Below are 24,307 nucleotides of genomic sequence, written 5' to 3'. Positions count from 1 at the left end.
TAATCCAAAGCATGAAGTTGTCCAATGATTCTTGGTTACCTTTCCATATTAACCCCTTCCGTGCGGCCGCCATTTTCCCCGTGTGCGGCCGCCGGCAGAACACGGGCGGGCCATGACGAACCCCAGCCGTCATCAGCACACGAGCACCGTAGTGCATGACGGCTGGGGTTCGTCACCAGCATGGAAGGGGTTAAGAGTATGTCGTCGATATAACGACGCCATACTCTTATGTTGGTGGAGAAGAGGTTGGTGGGTTGTTGTACGTGTACGTCTTCAAAATGGGCCACATACAATCCTGCCACGCTTGGGGCAAAAACACTGCCCATAGACGTACCATTTGTCTGCAAGTAGAAGGTGCCTTCATATTCAAAATAGTTCTCTTTGAGAGCCAGGGCAGCGCAGTCCAAGATGAAACTGCGGGGGGTGTGATGTTCCCAGGGGTTTGCCATTAGGACGTCGTGTAACACTTGTAGTGTCGCGTCCTGTGGTAGGCTAGTGTATAGACTTTCTATGTCTAGTCCTGCCATTAGTTCTGCGGTGGGGTCAAAGTCAAGTTCCTGAATTACACTTAATAGGTGTTTGGTGTCTTTTATATAGAAGGGGGTCTTTTGGACCAGGGGGTTCAGAAAGAAATCACAGAACCGGGATAGGGGCTCCAGGAGTGACTTTATCCCAGATAGAATGCGCCCAGCAGGTAGGAAAAGCTGCGAGGGGAGGTGAGCAAAATTAAAATTTTTCAAGTGATCGCTTAATGAACACAAACGTGACAGTACAAAAACAATACAAGCTAGTAGTCAGCAAGATTAAAATGTCTAGTGCCCTGCTCCCGGCTTCCGCCTCAGGAATTGCCAATGCTTGTTTGCCTCACTGACAGGCACTAGGAGAAACTGACTTGGGCCTGAACACCAGAGCTCTCTCACTATTGTGGCTGTTGTAAACACCTAGAGGTAACTCAGTTTAAAGTATGCACACGACAACTGTAATATGCTGAACGTACAAAGAAATATAGAAACATAACATCCTGGGATTAGCTAATACTCAATGCAGTACATTCATTAAAATATGAAATATAAACGGGAGCTAAATTATTGACATGGACATTTATTACATTAATTGTTCAGGAATTGTCAGTGTTTTCCTAGTAAATTAAGGACATGAATATAGGGATCCGTTTCAATGTCCTTCGTAAAATACTACCGGGTCTCAGACCCAGGGGGACCTGCTCACTTAAAGACCCTGGGTACAACTTTAACACTCATATTGAATCATATAGATTTTCAGGTAATGATAGACAGCAATACAGATGTCGGTAGCTTTCGACACTGCAGATTTTTAAAAAGTGCACAAAAACAGAGGACTGCACAGCAGTTTTGACATCCCCTAGAACGTACAAATGTTATCACCTATAGTGAGCCACCTGGTTGCTGGTGAGGATAGCATCATGTAACACCCACCATTCAAACAGGCAAGCCAAATGTATACACAAGCATTTGCAATGCAATAGGCCTCACATTTACGCAAGTTTGAGCTATTGGCATTGTAAATGACTGTTCTTTGTTCATGTTTTGGTTTTTAAAACATAAATAAAAGGCATTGTCATTTGCAATGCCAATAGCTTGAACTCTCGCAAATGCAAGACCTATTGCATTCCAAATGCTTCACCCTCCTCTAGTAAGAGAAACTCATTAAAGAAAATAGAGCTTACAAGATGTACCGTGTAACAACCACAGCAAAATTGCCAGTCCTCATTGGACGTTGCAAATGAAGACAAGGCGGTACTAAGGAGGGACTAACAAGCCTAATAACGAATCAGAAGCCAGCATTTACGAAGGACAAATACACAAGCCAATGACAAATATGGGCAGAGTGTAGGCGAGGCTTCAAGTACATAGAGATAGGTGGTAGAGTGGATAGATGGATGGCCTAGTGCGGCGATACTCAAAGTACGGCCCGCGGGCCATTTGCGGCCCGCCAGTCCTTTCCTTGCGGCCCCAACAGCAGTCACGAACTCAGCGCCATTACTGCTGTTGTGGTGTCTCCTTGGGGGCTGCATTTGTGAGAAAAGGTCAAAGGGCATGCTCAGACAATTAGTGTTTCGATGCTCACCTGCGAACCCCCTTCATCTTGCGTAGCAGCAGGACCTACTTCAGACGCCAACGGAAGCAGTGTGTGCCCAGTTGAAACCGTGCCGAGATTCACTGCCCATTGGCACCAATTGCCGTGAAAGCAGTAAGTATATGCCAATGCCATAATTGTTATTGCTGGGCCCCCATACTTTGTAGATTTCTGTTGCTAGACCTTGTTCATGCACCACACAAAAGGTCAAGATATTGTTCGGGGTTTTCCAGGGCGCTTAAAATCTTGGGCAGAAGAGTTATGTATGTTTTTCTTTTCGATTTATTACGAGTGGTTTTGCATATTAATTTAAGTGCATGGGACAGTAGATGGCGCTGTTGCCGTACTCTGTGGCGAATTGTGAGTTAATCTTCGGCTGAAATGTACTTTTTATGCGAGTTTGTTCTCCCCGAGTTAGCAGGCCGGGCTGCTGAGACGTGTAACTATTGGGGCTCCATTTTTGCCTTCAGGGTGAAAAAGAATAGACATCAACTCGGCAGCAGCACTACTGCTCAAAAAGCCTTTGTCATTTCAAATCGACTGTTTTAATTCTTTCAGTCTCATCATTTCAGACCTGAAGCATTCTCTTCTATATCTATATCTATACTACTATTATAAAGCAATAACTGGGAACCTTTGAGGCGGGTAAACTCGGCAACCACAGCACCAATCCAAACACCCAATACATCATTGGAATTGTAAGGGTCTGCAGAGTGACATAGGCTATATACCACAAAAAAATATACGTTCTTTAAAAAATATATGTTAAAAAAAAGTAGTCCCTTGGAAGTAGCGCCGGCCGTGTGCGCTAACGACGTGCGTGCTGACATCATCACGAGTGCGGGGAGGAGCGGCAGACAGGAGCGGTGAACTCTGCCAGACTGGAGCAGGCTGAGGTAGGTCAAGCGCGGTGGAGCATTAGAGCCTTGCATGCATAAAACAAAATATTCGGGGTTAGCAATTAACTCCCAAAATGCTATGGGCAAAGGCGGCTGTGGACTTTAGCCATTTCTCAATAGCCCGCTGGGAGACTCCACGTGTCGAAATGCCTCTGCACAAAGCTTTAAAACTAGAGTAATTCTAACTGCTTTGCACGTAAAGCATCATTGCACATTATCCTGCTTCGTCTCAGGCTCTCACGAAGCAAAGCAGGTGACCAATTAGGCGGAAAAGGGGATGCAATGCCGCATATTTAGATGCAAGAAAGTCAAGCGGCATACAACATCTTCAGTTCAGTGTCGGACCACCCGAGCTCCAAACATTTTCATCAGTCTCCTCTGTGGGACGGAGGAAAAGGTGTGATGTGAAAACGTAAAGAGTAATTAGAATTACATTAAAACACACAAAAAACGAATTTTATTTTAGTGTGTTTGACAGAAAAAGGCCATGGTACTGCATCGAACACATAATAGGTTTGGTCATTCTGACCTACAGCAGGGAGTGAGGGGATATCTGTGCTAGATAAAACCGGGAAAGAAACACTTTCCACAGGTTCCTCTAAAGGGGAATACTTTAAGATTAGAATATAATGATGTGCCATAGAAACAGCCCAGTAACACTGATACCTAATTTTCACATGTGTGACTGACAAAAGAGGGAACTCTTCATCACAATGCAATACATCGATCCTAGGAACTAGAACGAGACACTATTACAAGGCTGCATTTGTAACATTTAAGATACTCGCCAGGTCAGTCCTTGACCCGTTGACCTTGAAAGGTCGGGCGAGTCCCATTGGAATTCAGTCATGTCACATATGTGTTCCAGACAGATTATTGCAGCAGATGCACTAAACCCGTTAAACCAGATTAGCTCTTCGCCTCGAAGCACTTGCATCAAGGCGCCGGTTCAGACAGCCCAGAATCGATCCCTGCTAAATAAAGACGCTATCCGCGAACCTTGAAAAACAGGGGTTATCTGGGGACAGGAGCAGCAGCACCTGTACAGCATGAAGGAAGGGGCTGTCCTGGGCTGAAGATTAAAAACATGCTGTAAAGAGCTCCAGCAGGTAAAATGCGGAGCAGCTTGACGAGGCTGGGTTAGGGGGCAGCAGCAGCACCTGTGCAGCATTAGGGAAGGGGCTGCCCTGAGCTGAAGGTTAAACACATGCTGTAAAGAGCTCCAGCAGGTAAAATGCGGAGCAGCTTGACGAGGTTGGGTTAGGGGGCAGCAGCAGCACCTGTGCAGCATTAGGGAAGGGGCTGCCACTGAGCTGAAGGTTACAAATTGCTGTACAGGTCTACAATAGCTAAAACGAGGAGCAGCATGACGAGACTGGGTGAGGGGGCGGATAACGGAACCAAGCCAGTGATGACAGATCCCTGGGACACACGGCGCGGCCAGGGCTCGGTCGCCTTTGGTACACATCAGCCGCCTCTGAAGCCGGTGATCGACGACCTGTGTCCCATAATCCACGCAGCCATGACCGGCAGACATTAGGTGCACAGAGGAATTGGAAGGACGCCTGCCTGCCTTGAAGTGAGTCTCCACAAACAGCGGTAGTTGCGCTATTAGCGGGAGCTTCGTTGCCGAAGTAAGCAAGCATCGTTCCCAAAGCGGGCCTTTTACCAAGCACACGACCTCCGTTTAACTGAGCGCAGTAATCAGTAATATAACAGAGCTGTGATTCCAACCTGCACTTGATGGAGAAACTTTCTTCGCAACATTCCTGGATGATCTGCGCTTAAAACTACTACGCGACTTTAAGTCATACATTTACATAAGAGTTTTCAAATAAATAACTGTCACAAAGATCTCTGCTGTGACCGGAATGTCCCCTGCGCGTTGCACGAGCACGCACCCATGCCCGAGCACCCACTTGCGTCGATACTTCCTCCTGCCCTGATATCATGCTAATCTAGCAAAGAAGCATCAATCAACCTATCCCCGATAATGCAAGATCTCGGACCGTACGGCGACATGGAAAGTGCAGCAAGTGTGCATTTATCCCTGAACTGGATTTAGTAAGTAAAGTGGTGGTAACACTATACCAGGTTTTGTAATCTGCGAGAGGATGGCCAACAGACTGCACCTGTTGAAAGTTATGATAGTACAGGCACACAGTGTATGCGCTGCAGTTAGGTAGTACATGCATGATAAAACCGTGTGTGTATGAGAACTGAAGCCAATGGGATCCATTATGGATGCCCCTGTTATGGGCTGGCACAAAATGGATGATCAGGACAGCTTCACCAGACAGTGCAAGTGTACTGCATGCATGCTTATGGCTGAAGAGTGGAGATCCAGACACTCAGTGGAGTAGCAAAGATACCATGGGTCTAGGTCAGACAAGAAAAATGGTCCCTTCGACTGCTGTTAGTGTAGTAAAGCACAGCAATTGTCATCTATAATGGGCTCCAGTGCATTTCCAAATGCTGCACCAATAGTGGCTACGCCCCTGCCCAGACACTGCAGAAATAAGGCTGGAGTCACAGCTACCTTTAGAAATTCAATTTACACTTTATTAGAGAGGGGATGCGGATTAGTTCTTCAGGAGTGCAGACTTTGGCTTATAGAGGTGAAGGATGGAACTGCAGTACCTGTTATGCAGGGTGCAAAAGTTTCTAGGTCAGCCCTTTTCTTTGGTCTTGCCCAGATTACTGCTTCCAAAAGCTGATGACAACCAGACGCCGAAACCTTACACTTAATTGTGCCTGTGTTATAGATGTTTCTGCTTGGAGACAGATCAGTGCTATCTGATACAAGAAAAGAGGAGAGTTTGCTGTGCCTTTACTAGAAAGAATCCATGTCAATGCCACAGAAATCAGTCTTTCTTAATAAAAATGCATGTTAGATATATATAGCTATACTACTATTATAAAGTAAGTACTGGGAACCTTTGAGGCGGGTAAACTCGGGAACCACAGCACCAATGCAAACACCCGATTCATCATTGTAATTCTCAGGGTCTGCAGATGGACATAGGCTATATAAAATAAAAAATACATTAATTACAAAATTTAAGATAAAAAAAAGTAGTCCCTTGGAAGTAGCACCGGCCGCGACCTGTGTGCTGACATCAGGAGCGCGGGGAGGACCGGCGTACATGAGCGCGAGGAGGTGCGGCAGACAGCGCGGGGAGGAGCGGAGGACAAACGGGGAGCAGCGGTGAGCAGCAGCGGAGGACAGGCGGTGAGGAGCAGCGGACAGGCGGTGAGGAGCAGCGGACAGGCGGTGAGGAGCAGCGGACAGGCGGTGACGAGCGGCGGACAGGCGGTGAGGAGCAGCGGACAGGCGGTGAGGAGCAGCGGACAGGAGCGGTGAGGAGCGGTGGACAGGAGCGGTGAGGAGCAGCGGAGGACAGGCGGTGAGGAGCAGCGGACAGGCGGTGAGGACCGGCGGACAGGCGGGGAGGAGCGGTGAGAAGCAGCGGACAGGCGGTGAGGAGCGGCAGACAGGCGGAGAGGAGCGGCGGCAGAGGTAGGTGAAGCAGCCGCATGTGCGCTCACAGGGCGGGCGGGGGCCCTGAAGCCTGATTGCTCCCGGACAAGGTCGGGACGGGCTGCTAGTTATTATATACAACAAAGCCATAGTTGTTGCTTATTTATCTTATGCAACTAACAACTATTGGGTTCTCCATTTTCGCCCTCATCTCATATCAATACCAGCATCACTGCTCAAAGATTTTGATGTAATTCAAATAGACTTGTTTTAGTTCTTTCATAGTCTCATAACTGAAGCATTTTCAATTTTATAATATACTAGCAGCCCGCCCCAGCGTTGCCCGGGGCAGAAGGGGGCTGGGGGCAGCATTTCAGGCTTGCGACCCCTCCCGCCCCGGCCCCCTCCCGCCCAGAACACTTACATTTTTCACTTTGACTGTACTATAAAGAAAGCTGAAAACGTGACACTTTTGTAATCCCAAACAATAAATCGATCTCCTATTCTGTCACCCTTTAAAAGAGCACCATACCGCCGTGGCGTGGCTCAGTGTTCCTCTCTCGGCTATACCACCGTTAGCCTAGTGAACTTATCAGTTATTTCCCACTGTTCAATGTCTTCCTCGGCTGTCGCTTTCTCACCAGTGCAGTACGTCTCTCAGTTGTGCCTCGTTCAGTCCTTTCATTCCTGACCCGACCCAACCCGACCCTCTAGTGGCCCCATCCCAGTAGCACTTACTTCGGTCGGTAGATTCTTCACTATCAGGCGGGACATGATGCTCTTTACAGGATGCTTGCCTTCTTCCACTACTGTTACAATTCTCTCACGTTGGGTATGGGCGCTGCCATCTTTGTTTCCTTCCTTGCCGCTCGTCACCGCTCCTCCCCGCCTGTCGTCATCACGCACGTTGCTGTCATTGCTACGTCGCGGCAGGCGCTACGTCACGTCTGGCGCTTCTTTCAGGGGACTACTTTGTTTTTAAAGTTACATTTTTAAATTTACGTTTTATTTTTATTTTATCTAGCTTATGTCCATCTACACACCCTGACAATTTCAAGGATGTATTGGGTGTGTGGATTGGCGCTGTGGTTCCCGAGTTTACCTGGCCAAAAGGTTTGTGTTTTCTCTTTATAATAGTAGTATAGATAGCGATATTTATCGCTAAGCATGGTTAGAGACAATTTTTTTATCGCTAAGCATCGCCTATTTTTATCGCTTAGGAACCTTGCTATTATCAAGGTTTATCTCCTAAGCGATAAAAATCGGCCGAAATGCATGAATATCGCTGAAATGTCAGCGATATTCATGCATTATCGAGCTAATGCTCTTAGCCATGTTATCCACCTCCCATTGGATAACATGGCTAAGAACTGTTCCTGGGCAGGTGTTAGCTTTTGGAGATATTCGCGCTTAGCGCGAAAATCTCCAAAAGTTGATAATAGGACAAAGCGATGTTAGCGACTGTTTCCAGTCACTAACATCTTGGCACGCCCACTTTGCATGTCATTAGTGATAAATATCACTGACATGCAAAGCGGGGCCCAAGATGGTCGCTATCTCCTATTAGCTGTCGCTAACTGGTGTTAGCGACAGCTTGGGAATAGGGAGATAATTTTATCTCCGCTTTCTTGGCTTTTAAAGCCAAAAAGCGGAGATAAACCCCCTTGTACATATGCCCCACAGTTCCCTCTTTATAATAGTAGTATAGATAGATATACGCACGCACGAATATGTATGCATGTATGTATGTAAGAACACATTTGCAAGGCTGCACATAAACCGGGACAGGCCAGGCCAGACCAGACATAGAAGTAAGACTAAAAAACTTTAGTTCTACTTTTATTTCTAGCCTGTCCCGGTTTTTGATTTTCAAAATCTGGTCACCCTAATTGTAATCGTAGCTAGCTAATGTACTGTGTTTTTATGCATATAATTAAATTAGTGTCAAGTTTGGATGTAGTTCCCAATATTACCCACAAGATGGCAATATGGGACCATAAATAATTGCTCACTTTTAAGTCGCCATGCAAACTTGTGCTGTCGTTACAATGTTCTGTCCTTTTCCCTTTATTACCAAAAGCCAGTTTTGCAACGTGCTTCAAACATCACCTGCTTTTAAAGGCCTGCGGCTGTTAGCTTTCCTCACATGCCGCAGGGTCAACAAGGGAGGGATTTAGAAATGCACTCCGAGTGGAGCCATCATTCGAAGCAGAGTAAATGTTTATACCAGACGAGGTTAATGTAAATGTGGCAGAAACTTCCGTCGGATGCATTAGACACCATTAAGTAGGCAATGCATAGAGAAGATGTGAAGGCATGCATGCTGATAGGGGAGGTAAGCATACAATTTAAGAAGAAATGTATGGAAGGTGGGAAGTGGTTTATGTGAGTCAGAAAAAGATGTGTGTATCAGGTACGAGGTTTATGAACAATGAGAAGTCCTTTCGGCTAGGAACACATTCATGCAAGATGTTTATGTAAACCTTGATCTACGTAGGAGGAATGAAATAAGAGATGATCTATGCACAAGGAAGGGACTGACATCGCAAGCCGCCGGAACTACAAAAATGGCCGCTGTGATGTCATTTTGTAGTCCCGCGGGCCGTTTTTTCACCGATGGTCAGTGTTGCCAGTAAAATACGAACAAACAGACTCTCGCTAGTAAGAGCGATAGTTTCCTTGCAGGCATCAGCCAATACCTTATAAAAACGGGGCAGATATAAAACGAAGAAAAAGCAGTCCCCTTTGCTGAAACAATACTAAAACGCCCAGGTTCTTTCCCGATGTCATCACGCAGACGTAGCGGCCGGCGCTACTTGCAAGGGACTACTTTATTTTTATTACGAATTTTTTAAACAACGTATATTTTTTATTTTTATATAGCCTATGTCCTTCTGCTTGCCCTGAGGTTTTCAAAGATGTCTTGGGTGTTTTGATTGGTGGTGTACTTTTCGAGTTTACCTGGCTCAAAGGACACAGTTCTCTCTTTATAATAGTAGTATAGATTTACAACAAAGCCATAGCTGTTGCTTATTTATCTTATGCAACTAACAAGCACTGACAAAAAAGCCAATAGTCTGGACTTGTTGCAGGTATAATGTCACTGGTTGTATCTGATATATCTGGATACAATGACAAACAGCAAAATACCAGTAGGGTGGCAAACTATGCTATGCACAGATTTTGAAATGGGTTTGATTTTTTTACTCTAACCCCGCCCCCCACTAACCCCGCCCCCACCGGTGCGGCCCTCGGCCACAAACCACACTGTAATTTTGGCCCCCAACAGAAAATTTGTTAGTACCCATGGCCTAGTGGATGCATTTACGGATGAATGGCAGACTGGCTGAATGATAGATTGGATGTGTGGCAGAGTGGATGGATGTATGACAGAGTGGAAGAATGGCTGGATAGATGTGTGGACAGGCAAAAGAATGACAGAACAAAAGGGATGAATGGAAATGTGAAAGGATGACAGGCAAGCCAAATGTATACACAAGCATTTGCAATGCAATAGGCCTCACATTTACGCAAGTTTGAGCTATTGGCATTGTAAATGACTGCGCTTTGTTTATGTTTTTGTTTTTAAAACATAAATAAAAGGCATTGTCATTTGCAATGCCAATAGCTTGAACTCTCGCAAATGCAAGACCTATTGCATTCCAAATGCTTCACCCTCCTCTAGTAAGAGAAACTCATTAAAGAAAATAGAGCTTACAAGATGTACCGTGTAACAACCACAGCAAAATTGCCAGTCCTATAACGTTGCAAATGAAGACAAGGCGGTACTAAGGAGGGACTAATAAGCCTAATAACGAATCAGAAGCCAGCATTTATGAAGGACAAATGCACAAGCCAATGACAAATATGGGCAGAGTGTAGGCGAGGCTTCAAGTACATAGAGATAGGTGGTAGAGTGGATAGATGGATGGCCTAGTGGATGCATTTACGGATGAATGGCAGAGTGGCTGAATGATAGATTGGATGTGTGGCAGAGTGGATGGATGTATGACAGAGTGGAAGAATGGCTGGATAGATGTGTGGACAGGCAAAAGAATGACAGAGTAAAAGGGATGAATGGAAAGGTGAAAGGATGACAGGGGAAGGGATGAATGGATGAGTGAGAGAAAAGATGAGTAAATGGATGGCAGATTGGATGGATAAATGGCAGAGTGGATAGATGGATGCTGGGTCGATGCCAGGGTGAATGGATGACACAGTGGATGGAAGCAGAGTGGAGAGATAGGTGATAAGACTGGATGGATGGCCTAGTGGATGCATGAACAGATGAATGGCAGAGTGGATGAATAGTAGAGTGGACCGGTGGCAGAGTATATGGATGGATGGATAGATGGATAGCAGAGTGTATGGACGGATGGATGGATGGCAGAGTGTCTAGATGCATGGATGGCAGATTGGATGGAAGCATGGCAGAGTGGATGGATGGAGTGCAGAGTACATGGATGGCAGATTGGATGGATGGAAGGCAGATTGAATGACAGTGGATAGATGGAATGATAGACGAACAAATGTCAGATTGGATGGATGGAAGAATGGGAAAAGTATGGATGAAATAATGAATGGATGACAGAAAGTAAAGGAGAAGCAGTTGGATGGGAGGGTGAAAGAACGAATAGATCAATCCATGGATGGAAAAGACAAGCTGTTCTAGTAAGGGTTCAGCTCACTTGCTTCGCTTGGTTGGTAGCATCAGCGCATTTGGTTAAAGTGGGGGCTATTTTAATTTTCTGGCTATTCCCTTGTTTTAGACTGTATTATATGACCCTGCAAAACAGCTAAAACGTTCTCTATGCTAGACCTAAAAATGACATAAACCAAGCAGGAATAGTGAATTCACACCCATGACACCTGGTGTTTGGATATTATCTTTAGGGCCGGCTGACTTTTTTATTCCATGGGCTGGAGCAACTAGAGACCAGTTCTGATAGCCCAGGGCCAGTGAAGGTGATTCTGCCACTTTTCTCATCTCTCAGAGGTTACTTGCAGCAGGCACGTGGAGGGGATGGCTCCAGTAGAGAAAGAAACGGGGAGGAGGTGGAGAGAAAGATCAGAGACGGAGAAGGAGGAGAGGAAGAGAAATAATAGATGTCTGGAAATAGAGGGAGATACAGAGAATAGGATGGAAGCGGGGGTTTTAAGAATTTTTGCCAGATCTGCTTTTTGTTCTTCAGTTCTTCTTCTTGATTAGAAAATGCTTATTTTAGGGCTGCACACCGTTAATTTAATGACGCAGCATAGCCTTCAAATATAAACTTTATTATGACTGAAAGACGCATATATTTTAACATAACTAAACAATAGGGGCAACAAACTTTCAAGAATGGCTCTCTAAGAATTTCAAATGAATCATGTTGCAGTAATCACCGTGTCAAGGCCGCTCGGTCGTTTCTTGCTCACCCTTTACAAGTGGGGCATAGCATTTTCACAAAAATAATGTCAAGAATGGACCAGAAGCATTGCATATGACAGGGCCCCTCTCACAGATATACATCGCTCTTGTCCCGAAGGGTCCACCGTTGAAGGCTCCCCTGCAGGGCTGCAGGAGTCTGCCATTGAGAGCTATGAGCGCCACGTAGTGGAAGGCACAGAAGCAGTAACTTTTGAAACCTCAGATATGGCTGTCCGGGTGGAGCTCAGCCTTTTTAGCCACAAAAGGGAATAGTGCTGTTTCTTCTTCGTGTGAAGACTGGATGGTAGCCTGCGCCTCATCCCTGTAGCACACATACAACTGTAGAGACGTGGGCCGGTGCTCTCCATGCCACTGGAGTCAAGATAGCCTGGCTGATGAGGGGTGAAACCCCGGAACCGGTCCTAGGATGTTTGTTTGCAGTCCAGGGAGGACATGGCTTGGCAGTTCGGGCTGGACTGTTCTCATGGCAAACAGGGTCAAGGCGGATTTGCACATGGCTGGGTCTAAACTGGAATGGCATGGGGAGCAAAATAACAATGGATTTAGGCCCATATCTCTGTACTGTGTGAATGTTCTGTCCATCAATTGTTCTTTTTGCATTTGTCGCCCCGAGGCGGAAGGGCATGCCCAGACGTGGGTCCAGTACTCTCCATGCCACTGGAGTCAAGCTAGCCTGGCTGATTTGTAGAGTGTGACATTCATCCCAAGGGACATCACGGTGCTAGGATAAGTGAGAACCTGTTTGGGGAGGATAAGTGACATGTGACATACAGTGTCGGGTCTGGAGTAATCATCCATGGACAACAGTGCTTTAGACCTGAGAAAAACCACGTCTTCAGCTTTATTGAATCTCACATGCTCCTCAGTGAGACAACGCTTTAACAGGAGTTTGTTCCAGTGAGTAGCTGCCAAAAAAGGAAAAGAAGCAACCCCCAGCTCTGACTTTCTTTATGAGTATGGTTTTGGCTAGAGCGTGGTTGCCTGACCCAACGTCTCACGAGGGGACATAAAATTCCAGTTTGTCCTGCAAACTTCGGGGTCCAAGTTTGTGAGGTAATATAAATTTTATGGTCAAGTTGTGTTCCCTAGCGAGTACCCCACCGACTCCATGTACGAGTTAAAGTGCATGTAACTTCCCTCCTGTGTCAGCTATGAAGACGCAAATACATTTGCGTCCAACGTTAACATGTCCTCTTTCAGACCCACCATGAATGGGTTGAATGGTCCGTTCCTAAGTATGCTATGCCAACGTCTTTTTGTAGTGTACTCCTACGTTTTTCAGCCCTGGCTGAAGTAGGCCCTGAATCTCTGCCACCGAGCCTCTTTTCTGGCTTCTGACTCCGAGAAATCTCTGCCCAGGCAGCCCCCGTACCCGTGAACTCTGACTTACTTCTAGCGCGGCCCTCCGTGCTCAGCTCCGCCGCTGCCTGCCAAGATTGACTATAACCTTCGAGTTATCTGTTTCCCTCCCCGAAAATACATTCCTTCCTGCTAGCTTCAGTAAACATCCTTCCTCAGCTACAGGGCTAAAGGGCCGACCTGTCTCTATGCAAGTAATTCATAGCTTCGTTGCCATGCTTCCATGGAAGGCCCTATGCCCCCACGCTTCTCATACAGACACCCAGGCGCTTATACACGCAATCACAGCAAGTATAGAATAGCTTCTGCTCTAGAGACCTTTCTGCCCAGATAGCTTAGTTCCTAAACATCAGATATCAGATATGATAGAAGCACAAGTTGATCTGACATGCCAGACTTTTGTCTCTTTCCGTCAGTGTAAATGTCAAGTCCCCTGCACCCCTCCAATCACACGTCATGCAGCTGCGCGCGCATCCAAGTTTCCGATTTCTGCTGACATTGCCACATTTTCTGTTAGTGCCACCCCTTTGTGACACCTATCAGTGACGTTTCCAGAACACACCTCTAGTTCACGCCTCTTGATTACGCACATGTACCACGTGTATATTGTTATCTTGTCTTCTCTCAGCTGTTACGCCTCTTGCACTGTAGAACCTATGGTATGAAATAAGTATATAAGCTATGTACTGTTAATAAAATGTGGCGCGCTCATCTATCCCTTCTGACATCCTGTGTGGTGGTCAGAACATGATATCTTGGTCATGACCATTCCTTTTTAAGGAATAAAACCCCTTAGAACTCTAACACCACGGACTCTGTCTTCTTTCACCCGATCTGAGTTATTATTGATTAAGTACTTACCTGCATAGAAATTAAGAGAGTAAATTAATTATTTACGTCATTTGTATAAAGCTCTGTGCGCATAGCATAGTAGTTTGAACTTGGCTCTTTGTCTCAAAGGCAGCCAGTGAAGTTCTTTCAAGCAAGCTGGAGCCAAACTATACTTGTTCTTGTTACAAACCAGTTTGGCTGCTGTATTCTTAATGACTTGTAGACAGGAAAATAAATAGTCAGCTATGCCAACATGAAGCACCTTCCCCTAGTCCATATTGCTGGTAAGTAGGGCCTCGGTGATGGTTTTCCTCCAGTTCAAAGGGATCCAATGCAAAAGTCTCCTGAGTAGTTTTAGCATGGCAAAAACTTTACCACATAGTACTCTGACTTGGTCTTGCATGTTTAGTGCCCGGTCTACCAGGAATCCCACATTTTTTACAACAAGTTTAGGCACGGTTGTGTCTAATAGTTGGGGCCACTATGTCCTAGACTAGGTGTGACAAGGTGTGTGCTACCAAAGAGCAGTAACTCAGGTTTTTCCGCGTTTAACTTCAGGCAGTCGTCTGACATCCAATCAGCGGTTTCTGAGAGGCAGTTGCTCAGGTTATTTTTGGTGTTCTCATATTTTTCCTCAAACGCAATCACCAACTGTGTATCTTCAGAGTATGACCAGATGTTGAAACCCCATTTACTACCAATCGTGGCAAGGGGGGAGACATAAGCATTAAAATGGGTTGGGCTAAGGGAGGCTGCCTGTGGAACACCGCACCTTATAGTTTTATGGTTGAGGAAAAGGAGTCCATCTGTACTGTTTGGATTCTGTTCAACAGAAAGGAGTTGAACCGTTAAAGGGTTTTAGAGTGAAGCCCTTTTTAGGTCGAGCCTAGCGGCTGCGGGCATGCTCTGCTCGCTCTGTGAGGCATGCTGTATAGAGGTATACACTGGAAGCTCCGCCCATATTTGTCATTGGCTTGTGTCATTGTCCTTCGGAAAATACTGGCTTCTGATTCGCTATTAGGCTTGCTAGTCCCTCCTTAGAACCGCCTGGTCTTCATTTGTAACCTCCCATGAGGACTGGCCCTTTTACTTCCGTTGTTACACAGTACTGTTCTTAAGTCTATCAGCACTATTTTCTTTAATGAGTTTCTCCTACTGCAGGATGCGCATTTGTCACCACTGGCTTGTTTTTTAGCCAGCGTTGCAGTTGCTCCTCATTGCTGTGCCATCTTGCCCCGGTCGCGCGCTACACTTTCAACATTAGCAACAACACGGGCACCATGCTTAATATTGCAGCAGGAGCCCGCTTAACTTGCTGACCTTGCCAATGCTCTTTTCACATTTCAGTTATCAACAAAAGAGAACAACCTGGCACTCGATTTTGAGCCGCTGTTTATTTAAGCGGACCAAAGCTAAGAATAATCCGTTCTTAAGCTTTAAGTGTCATAATCACATCTTTTTTATCATGTACGACACATTTGTATAATCATTTGTCACATGTCAGAGTTAAATACACTCTTGAATACAAAACAACTGTGATACATATAAAGTGCTTCAAAGCAGAAACATTGTGATATGAAAATACTGGACATTCATGAATAATACACAAAATTAATACACGTTATGCAGAAATTACACCAGCAAGATCTTAGTATAAATACAAGGCAGTTCCAAAAGGCCCTACAATTTGGTGCGCTTAAGGGAACTGTTGCCACATGGGAAAAATACTTCTCGGTGGGGTACAAAAGCTTCTGGGAACCCTATCAGGACATTGACATTCAGCGTATCTCCATAGTTGTTTGATAGCCCCCCACAAGGTTAAGCCTTCAAACTTGCACGAGGTTCAACATTTTTCCATAGTTATTTTGCAGTCCTGGGACAAGTACCGAGTTCACTGTAAAGAAGATTAGATACACGTATTTCATTGTTGTTATTCCAATACGTGGTTTCCCGTATACTCGATATGGCAATGAATGCACTTACTTTTAATGTGTGTGCACTCGTGGCTGTCTGAAATTAAATGATGTCTCTTTCAGCAACCCGAGCCATTTCTCTGCAACAAAATTAATGATTCTGACTAATTCCGCGCTACAGTCTATTTAGAATGAACGGTGCTACTCAGTAACAACCACAAAACTGTACACGGGCAGGACCACTTACTTGAAGCTTCTTGGTGCCGAAGTTTAATTAGGTCCTTTCGCCGCTTGGATAAATCAAACAGTGATCTAACAAAACAGAGGTTTATCTCCATCCGGTTGAACAGGAAATACTCGGCCAGTCAAATACGGTGGCTTATGAGAATTGTGGTTCTCTCTAAGTAATAAGAGCGCATATTAACTGTTACGGGGCTGTCCTTGAAGTTTTACGGCTCAAATCATCGCACCCTTTTTTTTTACATAGTCATGCTGAATTTAACAATTAATGTTTTTGTTAACCAATTCGAAGTCTGTGAAATTTTAACACATTGAGTGTTTTGAACATTTATGGGCACTAGGGAGGGAAGTTATATAAAGGAAACATAATATTAACAAAAAAGATGCAGTAGGCATATTTCTCAGACATAATAATAAACACCACAGAGAACAGAAAGGTCCAAGGGATATTTTAAGACCTGCCCAAGTTTGTATCCCCAAACTACAAATGACAATACCTACGAAAAAAACAGGGGTCTGATGCAAAGCCAAATAAATTGGCTAAGAAATGCACAACTGTTTACCAAATCAGTCAAGGATACAAAATTCCTAAAACGCCCGTACAATAAGGCATAACAGTGAACTTCAAACTATAGTACAAGTGATTGTTGGTGAGACCCAAACACAATGTATATGTGATCAATGGATTCCCATCAAATGTCATGCGATGATCAATAATCTCGTTTGGTCATCCAGAATCATGGGGTGGTCTGTCTCTTGATCATTGAGACCATTTCCACTCCCCATCTGTACATGTTCAATGGGTCAAGCCCACAATCACTGTGCTGACCATGAGAAAAATACAAGCGTATGGGAATCAGTGCAGTGCAACAACAAAAAAGGAAGTGGTGAAAAAAATAGTGAAGAGACAGAAAAGGAGAATTTTTATTTAAGGTATGCCTCTTCCCCTAATTAAAATGAAGAACAGTGCAATAAGGCAGTATTAAACAAATAATTAACTGCCACGAGGGGCCAACATGTTTCAGCCAAAGGGGAAACGGGGTCCCAAGGCTTTCTTCAGGGCCTCTGTTCTACAAAGGTATTGCTACCGCTAGTGTGATTAACAAACAATAGATTCATAAACCAAGAAAAGGATATAAGTAGACATATTAGCCTATATTCATAATCCTCCGTGTCGAACGGTGTCTCACATCTGAAAAAACAAACAAATATAATAAAGTCTGAATAGCGCATCCACTGTATGTCTCTAGTAAATACAATGTTTATATAATGACAATTTAAAGTTTTTTGAGAACTCACCCAGAATGACCGGGGATAAGCCCTCACCTCTCCTGGACCAAGCTCAGGAAGATGGAGGCCCCGCTCTGTGAAAGCAAGGTATGGGGTGCATAGAGTGAATAGCAGACTACAAATAAGCCTATTTTATTCAAAACATAAAATACACCGTTACATAACCCTCTCTCACTAACACACATAGAAACTAGTCATGGACAAAGACAAAGGCTCACTGGAGTTATTATCCTGAGAAGGAACTATTCCTCAATGTATTTAAAAACCAATACACTTGGGGGAGGAGCTACGACAGCAAGCAAGATGGCCACATAGTCTCCCGGCTCCGCTGACCTCCGTCTTTCGCTCGAAGATCCTGTCATTTATCCTGATATTCTGCCCCATATCCGTGTCTATGAACTAATCTGCAGTCCGATGGAGCAATCCCAAGACTTTTCCGACATTGTGGAGTGGAGTAATGTCGAGGTTTGACTTGAGGCCTAACCCAGTCTGGAAGCCGGGGTCTCGAGTGCTGGTCCAGCCGGGTCCTAGTTGAACAACAGTGGACCGGTGAGGGCAGCAGGGTCCGGTCCATGGAACTTTCGACATCTTTGGATTGCTTTGCTGCCGATCTGCTGCCTGGTCTTGTATCGAAGGTGAGGAGACGAGTGACGCCCGAGGCGGTGTGGCGGGGGTCCCTGACCCGGAGGCCTAGCGTTTGCATCGCCGGTGCCTTTGGGTTGGAGACTTGGCGCGCACGAACGCATGTTGACGATCTGTCCCTCACGGTTCATTCCTGCTCCGACTAATCTTCCCCCGGGGAGGGCGACTCTCCGAGGGGATCACTATGCCTGATGTTATGCGAAACCCGGTGGAGCGGGCTAAGTGCGGCCCGTCATTGCGGTCAGTGCTGGCAGCCCTCGAGGTACTTCAGGTGACTATGGAGGCCCAGGTCTGGAAACTGATGTCGGCAGCAGATGGAATTAGAAGATCGGGACCGTACCCTGACTCGTTGCCCGGGACCCAGGGCCCGCTCTACTCCCGATAGACACCCCAGCGGTGCATTCAGACCCGGTGCATGGAGCTGTGCCTGCCCCTACAGAAGTGGAACTGATTGAACATGCTGAGATCTGCGTATCAACTATATGGTCGGAATCTTTGGTTTCGCTGCCAGCGGAACACTTAACTGCTGTTCCCACTCTGGAAACATTTGGTCGGAACTGTGAACTGTTTTGGATTGTGTCGCACCCCCTTCCCAGCTGGTCCATCAAGATGGCGGATGGGACAGTGTCTGGCCTTGGAGTCAGGGAGGGGCATCGTTGGAACCGGCTATCTACTTTGGGATTTGCCATCCTTTCTCCATCTACCAGACTATATTTCGGCAACTTATGTGTATATTTTGACAATTTGACGATGGGGTTCTACTTATCGGAGGGAATCAGCAAATTTGATCGACGGGGTCAAGGCTGAGACTGTTGTTTTGGGTTTCACACTGTGGTTTCATCGGTAACGGGATTGCTTTACTAGGTAACGGAGACCGGGCGGGGTTTATGGTTTCCTCCGGTGCAATTTTCTATTGTGTTCTGCTCGATTGTGTCAGCTTTGTGGGGGATTCTTTGTTAAGGCGGTGGGGGGAGACCGGGAATGCGTACGATAAGCCCTCCTCCATTTCTACTTTTAGTGTAGGGGTTTAGTTCTTCTTTATTTCTCTTTGTTCTTTCTATATTTCGGGTTTCAGTTATTTGGGGCGACAGGCACGCTGCTAGGGGGGTAGGCCATAGTCATCTGCAGGGGTGCAGGGTGGTGGGTTGAGGGAGGGGATTTTTTGTTTGTTTTTCCTTTATGGTTTCTATTGCCTTTTTTCTCTTTTGTATCTTTCCTTTTGCCTTTTCTTTTCTTTCTTCCTTTTTTGGGTCAGCGTAGTGGGTCCACTCTTCAGTCAATTATCGATTTTTTCTTATCTGTGCCTATACTTTTCACGGTATTTCAGTATCATTGGGCGGGCGCTTAACTGGTGCGAACTGTGATTGTATGCTTGTTTATCCTGAATTGTATGCCTTAGCGCCACTGTCCTAAATGAGATCGATCTAACTGTGGAAATCCTACTATTTTGCTCGCCCTTTACGCGACTCTGTGATATTGTATGGCACCTGATCCTTCTATTTTTATATTGTAAAATGGAGCCTTTAGAATCCTGTCATTCGCATGGTATGCTTAATAGCCAGTTTTAACCCAATTTGTGGTACTTTCGCTTCCCGGGCTGCCGAGCCGTGTCCTAACTGACTTGCTGTGATGAAACTGATTAGCGGCCGGCCCTGGTGGTTGTAGGCCCATATTTGTAACTGGTTGAAGTAACAAAAAAGGTTTTCCAAAAAAAAACAATACACTTAAAAGTGTGATCAAATCATCATGTTAGACAAATGGCTAACAGTTAAAGGGCAGGTATCTGATCCCTTATGATAAAACTTGATAAAGCCCAGGAAAACCCTAAGCAGACCCTCCAGGATATCGCGATTTCGCGATTTGCAAAAAAATCGCGAAATCAGCCAAACGCCGCAAATCCCGCGATATTTGCCCAAACGCCCGCGAAATCTGCCGTTTTGCCAGCCATTAGTACTTCAAAGTCTTTTTTAAGGTGTCCGAACGCTTTGAGACGGCGCTGTCACGCCGTGACGCACTCGACCTCAGCTCGAGGGCACTTGACCACCTCAGAGGCCCTGCGGCGTCGGCACGATGACACCAGGAAACACGGACACCTCTGATGCTTCCACTCCCGAGATTGTAAAGGTACAAGGAGGTGCCTCGCGCATCTTATCAGCACAACACTCCGTGAAATAACACTCCGTGAAATGACCCCCCTCTGTCCCCTATTCATGTGTAAAATAACCCTGATTTGAGACTGCGGCCACATGCATTTATTTCTGGCATCACGGGGTGCACAGCGCCTCGCTGTCTGGTGTGATCACATCAAGAGCTGCAGGGAAACCGAGGCATATGTTTAGGAAATACCCGTTATTTTGCTCAACCTTATTCTGAGATCGATAAAAAAAATAAAAAGGTTTCCGTTGGGTAGTAATACATTCCTATTAGTATAGTCAGCCCCAACCACCGTGTTTCGTTTTCGACTCTGAGTTTTTCCAGACCGAGCACTATGGAGTACCGCCCCCGTTCCACCGCAGTGTGTGTTCCTTTCTTCCTGCCCACTGTCTGTGTTCACTTTCTTCCTGCCCCGTCCCACTGTCTGTGTTCACTTTCTTCCTGCCCCGTCCCACTGTCTGTGTTCACTTTCTTCCTGCCCCGTCCCACTGTCTGTGTTCTCTTTCTTCCTGCTCCTCCCACCTTAGTATGCGTTGCCTTTCTCCCCCCTTGAGCAATGAGAACCTTTAAAAAGATGCAACTACGCAAAACACATTAAATCTAGGACAATAACCTACGGGTCTGTCACATCCTATATTTTAGATGCACTCCAGTGCACCTACTTCCGGTACCGCAGACAGGTGGTCTCGGGTGTAACGTTTCCAGACCATGTTTGGCTAGGGCACCTTACCAGTACTCGCCTTATCATTAAATTCAAACCCTACGTGAAACCTTTCTTGCGCAGACCACATTACACCGCCCCAAACAGGCTTCACTCTCTAGCAGTGTTTGACCCTTCTTGGCTGGGCACTTTTTTTGCTTTTTTATACAGCATGAATCTGACATAAAAGTATTGGAGTGCTTGATATAAGCACCAGTTATACTACACAAGTATGCATTGTTTTTTACATTTCAGGCAAGGGGAGATTAAGTGCTTTGCCCAGAGTCACAGGATGTTGAGCGTCGAGGCCGAGATTTGAGCCTGGCTCACTAGTTCTGAAGTTCGTCGCTCTGACCGATAGATAGGCCTATCCTCACTTACCACCAGGGAAACGCTGCAGGTCCGGTGTGGTGGTCTCTAAGTGCCTTGTTACATTGCTTGTTTAAGTGCTGATGCACTGAAATTGGTGCCACGCGGATAAGCAGGCGCTGATCCTCTTTTTTTTTACAGATTCAGGGGGCTCAGTGCAGTCTGAATCTGAACTGAGTGTCGCCGCCGCAGCTGCCAATCAAGGACAGTCGCAAGAACCTTTAAAGACAGTGACGCAGTGCCCACCTACATATCTGTGCATCTATTACCCCCAACACACTTGGCAGGAGGGCAGGTAAAATGTTGCTTCCTTCCCAAGCCATATGGCACCTGCGATGTATTGCCCGTGGAGAGGGGGGCAGGCTGCTGCAGTATTGGGGCAGGAGATGGGCACTGCGGGGTTGCATGTGAACCGGAGGAGGTACCTCTATCATTTCAGCAGGCACAGCAAGGAACATTTCACCATCCCGCTGCTCGTGTATTCAGTAATATTGCGTCCGCTTCTTCTTCGGGACGCTGTGCTGATTTCTCGGCACGGGCGGGCACGCTGCGCGCTGCAGGCCTTGAACTTCGTGCCGCGTTTCACCCCTAAAACAAATAGACAAGCGTTGCAATGCTCCTTCTGGGACGCCCCGAAGATTTTACATGAACTTTCTGTAGAGTTCCGCATTTAAGTGCTTGAGGAGAACTGAGACAGAAACAGAGAGCGCTATCGCCAAGGTATGGAAAAGGAGATTAACTGAGATTAGGATGACGATTGGCGGCCATGAGGCCGGCTGGATAGCTGCACACCTATCAGAGAGAAGGAGGGAGGGAGAGGGAGAGGGAGAGAGAGAGGGAGGGAGAGGGGGACAGAGAGAGGGACAAACACGGAGGGACAGAGAGAGGGACAGACTGAGGGACGGAGAGAGGGACAGAGACTGAGGGACGGAGAGAGAGACAGAGACTGAGGGACGGAGAGAGAGACAGAGACTGAGGGACGGAGAGAGGGACAGAGAGAGAGAGGGACGGCGTGAGAGATGGTGAGAGAGAGAGGGACAGCGTGAGAGACGGTGAGAGAGAGGGTTGAATGTTTGCATTTGGTTTGCTCTGCTTTTATGGATTTCTTGCTAAAATCAGAATAAAATTCCATTTGATTTGACTTTTACTGTCTGTCAATGCGAGCCATGCAAATGGCTTCAACAAGATGTTGTGCTAACATGGAATGGTTTTAAGATATAAGCTGTTGTGGTGCTGTTGAGTTAGGTTTTGCACTGATGGCCACCTTCAAATCCAGGAGCAATGATTTTTTTGCTCTCCTTGTGTTTTCTGTGTGGATGTTCACAATGTGCTTACTTTTTGAGTACATCTGTGTTTCAATGACTAGAACGTAAGCTACTTGGAATATCTGAAATCCGAGGGTTCCCTAGTAAGGATATAAAATGGGCTAATACATGACCCCATGAAGTCTTGTTGCATAAAACAGTTTGAAGGCGCTGCCAGCCTCCGGGGACAGGAGATGTACATGCGTATGGTAAGCACATCTCCTGTCCGTACACGTGCACATTTCCTGTACGCTCGTGCCTTCTCTTGTCTCCCTTCGGGACAGAAAGCAGCAGCAATAGAGTCTCATAGCTTCATGTTGCTAAATAACTCAAAAACAAAGATATCTGTGTTTGTTGTAGGAAAAATGGCCCAAAAAAATGCTGCAAAATTGCCGCTAAATTTCCATATTTGTGCCGCTAAATTTCCTTTTTTGTGCCGCTAAATTTGCTAATCCATGCCGCTATATCCTGGGGGGTCTGCTAAGGGGCCAATGGGGCAAAATACCCCACAGGGAACATGAGTTCACTAACCTGTCCGTCGTTCATCAGCTGTTTTGTTACTGGCATATTTAACAAGACAGAGGCCCAAAGGGGCGGAGTTTCATATATTCAAGGCTGCCTCCTGTCTGCCTATTATATACCATCTTCAATGTTGGATTATTAATATTAGTACTCACAATGTTGTACTCGTTGGTATCACTGCTTATACAGGTTCTTCCTGATGTGGTTTCATAGTTTGTATGTTTGTATTCACCAATCACCGCTTGAACTCCCGCGATCGAGATCTCGCGAGACTAGTGAGAACTACAAAATGACGTCATCCGGCATCATCTTGTAGTTCGTTCTATGCCGAGTTTCGTATATTCAAGGCTGCCTCATGTCTGCCTTATATCTGGCATCTTCAATGTTATGTTATTGGTGTTGGTACTCACAATGTTGTGCTCGTAATAACACTGCATTATACAGGCTCTTCCTGACGTGGTTACATAGTTTGTATTCACTGCTCGAAATCCCACGATCGAAATCTCGCGAGACTAGTGAAAACTACAAAACGACGTCATCCGGTATCGTTTTGTAGTTCATTCTACGACGCGATCCTGCACTGTATTGCCAGAAATTCATTTTATGAATCTCCCGATGATGCATAGCTTATCAAACCCAACCACGTGATATTGCGTGATACTAATTTAAAGTGTCAATACTTTGTCTCGACAACATCAGCTCCTTTATATAATGTTGTGGGCACCTGTCCCAGTACACATTTACATGTTTCTCAATGGTGTACTGGTGCATGTTACGAAGTGAAACGTTCCTTATTCGGTGTACAATCATTATTTTGCCATAATCTCGAGGAGAATGGTAAGAAAAATCACGCGATAGTAGTGTGGACTACTGGGTGACGGCATACAAGTACACTCCGTAGTTCACTCAACTGCGCGATTATATAGCTCAGCGCCACTATTAGAAAGACGCCTCAGTTGGCATTCCAAACCAAAGGTTATAACACACTCGAAAACATGCATATCTGTTTCCATTTCATCATCACCTTTGTTGAAGGATACCTATCGCAGTAATAATC

At 45.8% G+C, this 24,307-nt stretch overlaps 1 long non-coding RNA gene across 2 annotated transcripts in view; it reads right to left on the bottom strand.

Annotated features, from left to right (window-relative positions):
- Positions 1-23,467, bottom strand: part of LOC147709950 (uncharacterized) — a 316,177-nt gene extending 292,710 nt beyond the window's left edge. The window contains exon 1 of one of the 2 annotated variants that reach the window (XR_015295830.1): positions 23,406-23,467. This is a non-coding gene — a long non-coding RNA (uncharacterized LOC147709950). The remainder of the gene's footprint in view (positions 1-23,405) is intronic. The other variant, XR_015295829.1, reaches the window with a different exon arrangement.
- Between the last annotated feature and the right edge of the window lie 840 nt (positions 23,468-24,307).

The sequence above is a fragment of the Lissotriton vulgaris genome, chromosome 5, assembly GCF_964263255.1.
Source record: "Lissotriton vulgaris chromosome 5, aLisVul1.2, whole genome shotgun sequence".
Taxonomy (NCBI): domain Eukaryota; kingdom Metazoa; phylum Chordata; class Amphibia; order Caudata; family Salamandridae; genus Lissotriton; species Lissotriton vulgaris.
The sequence above is the reverse complement of the archived record's forward strand: the minus strand, read 5'-3'. Positions and strand labels throughout refer to the sequence as shown.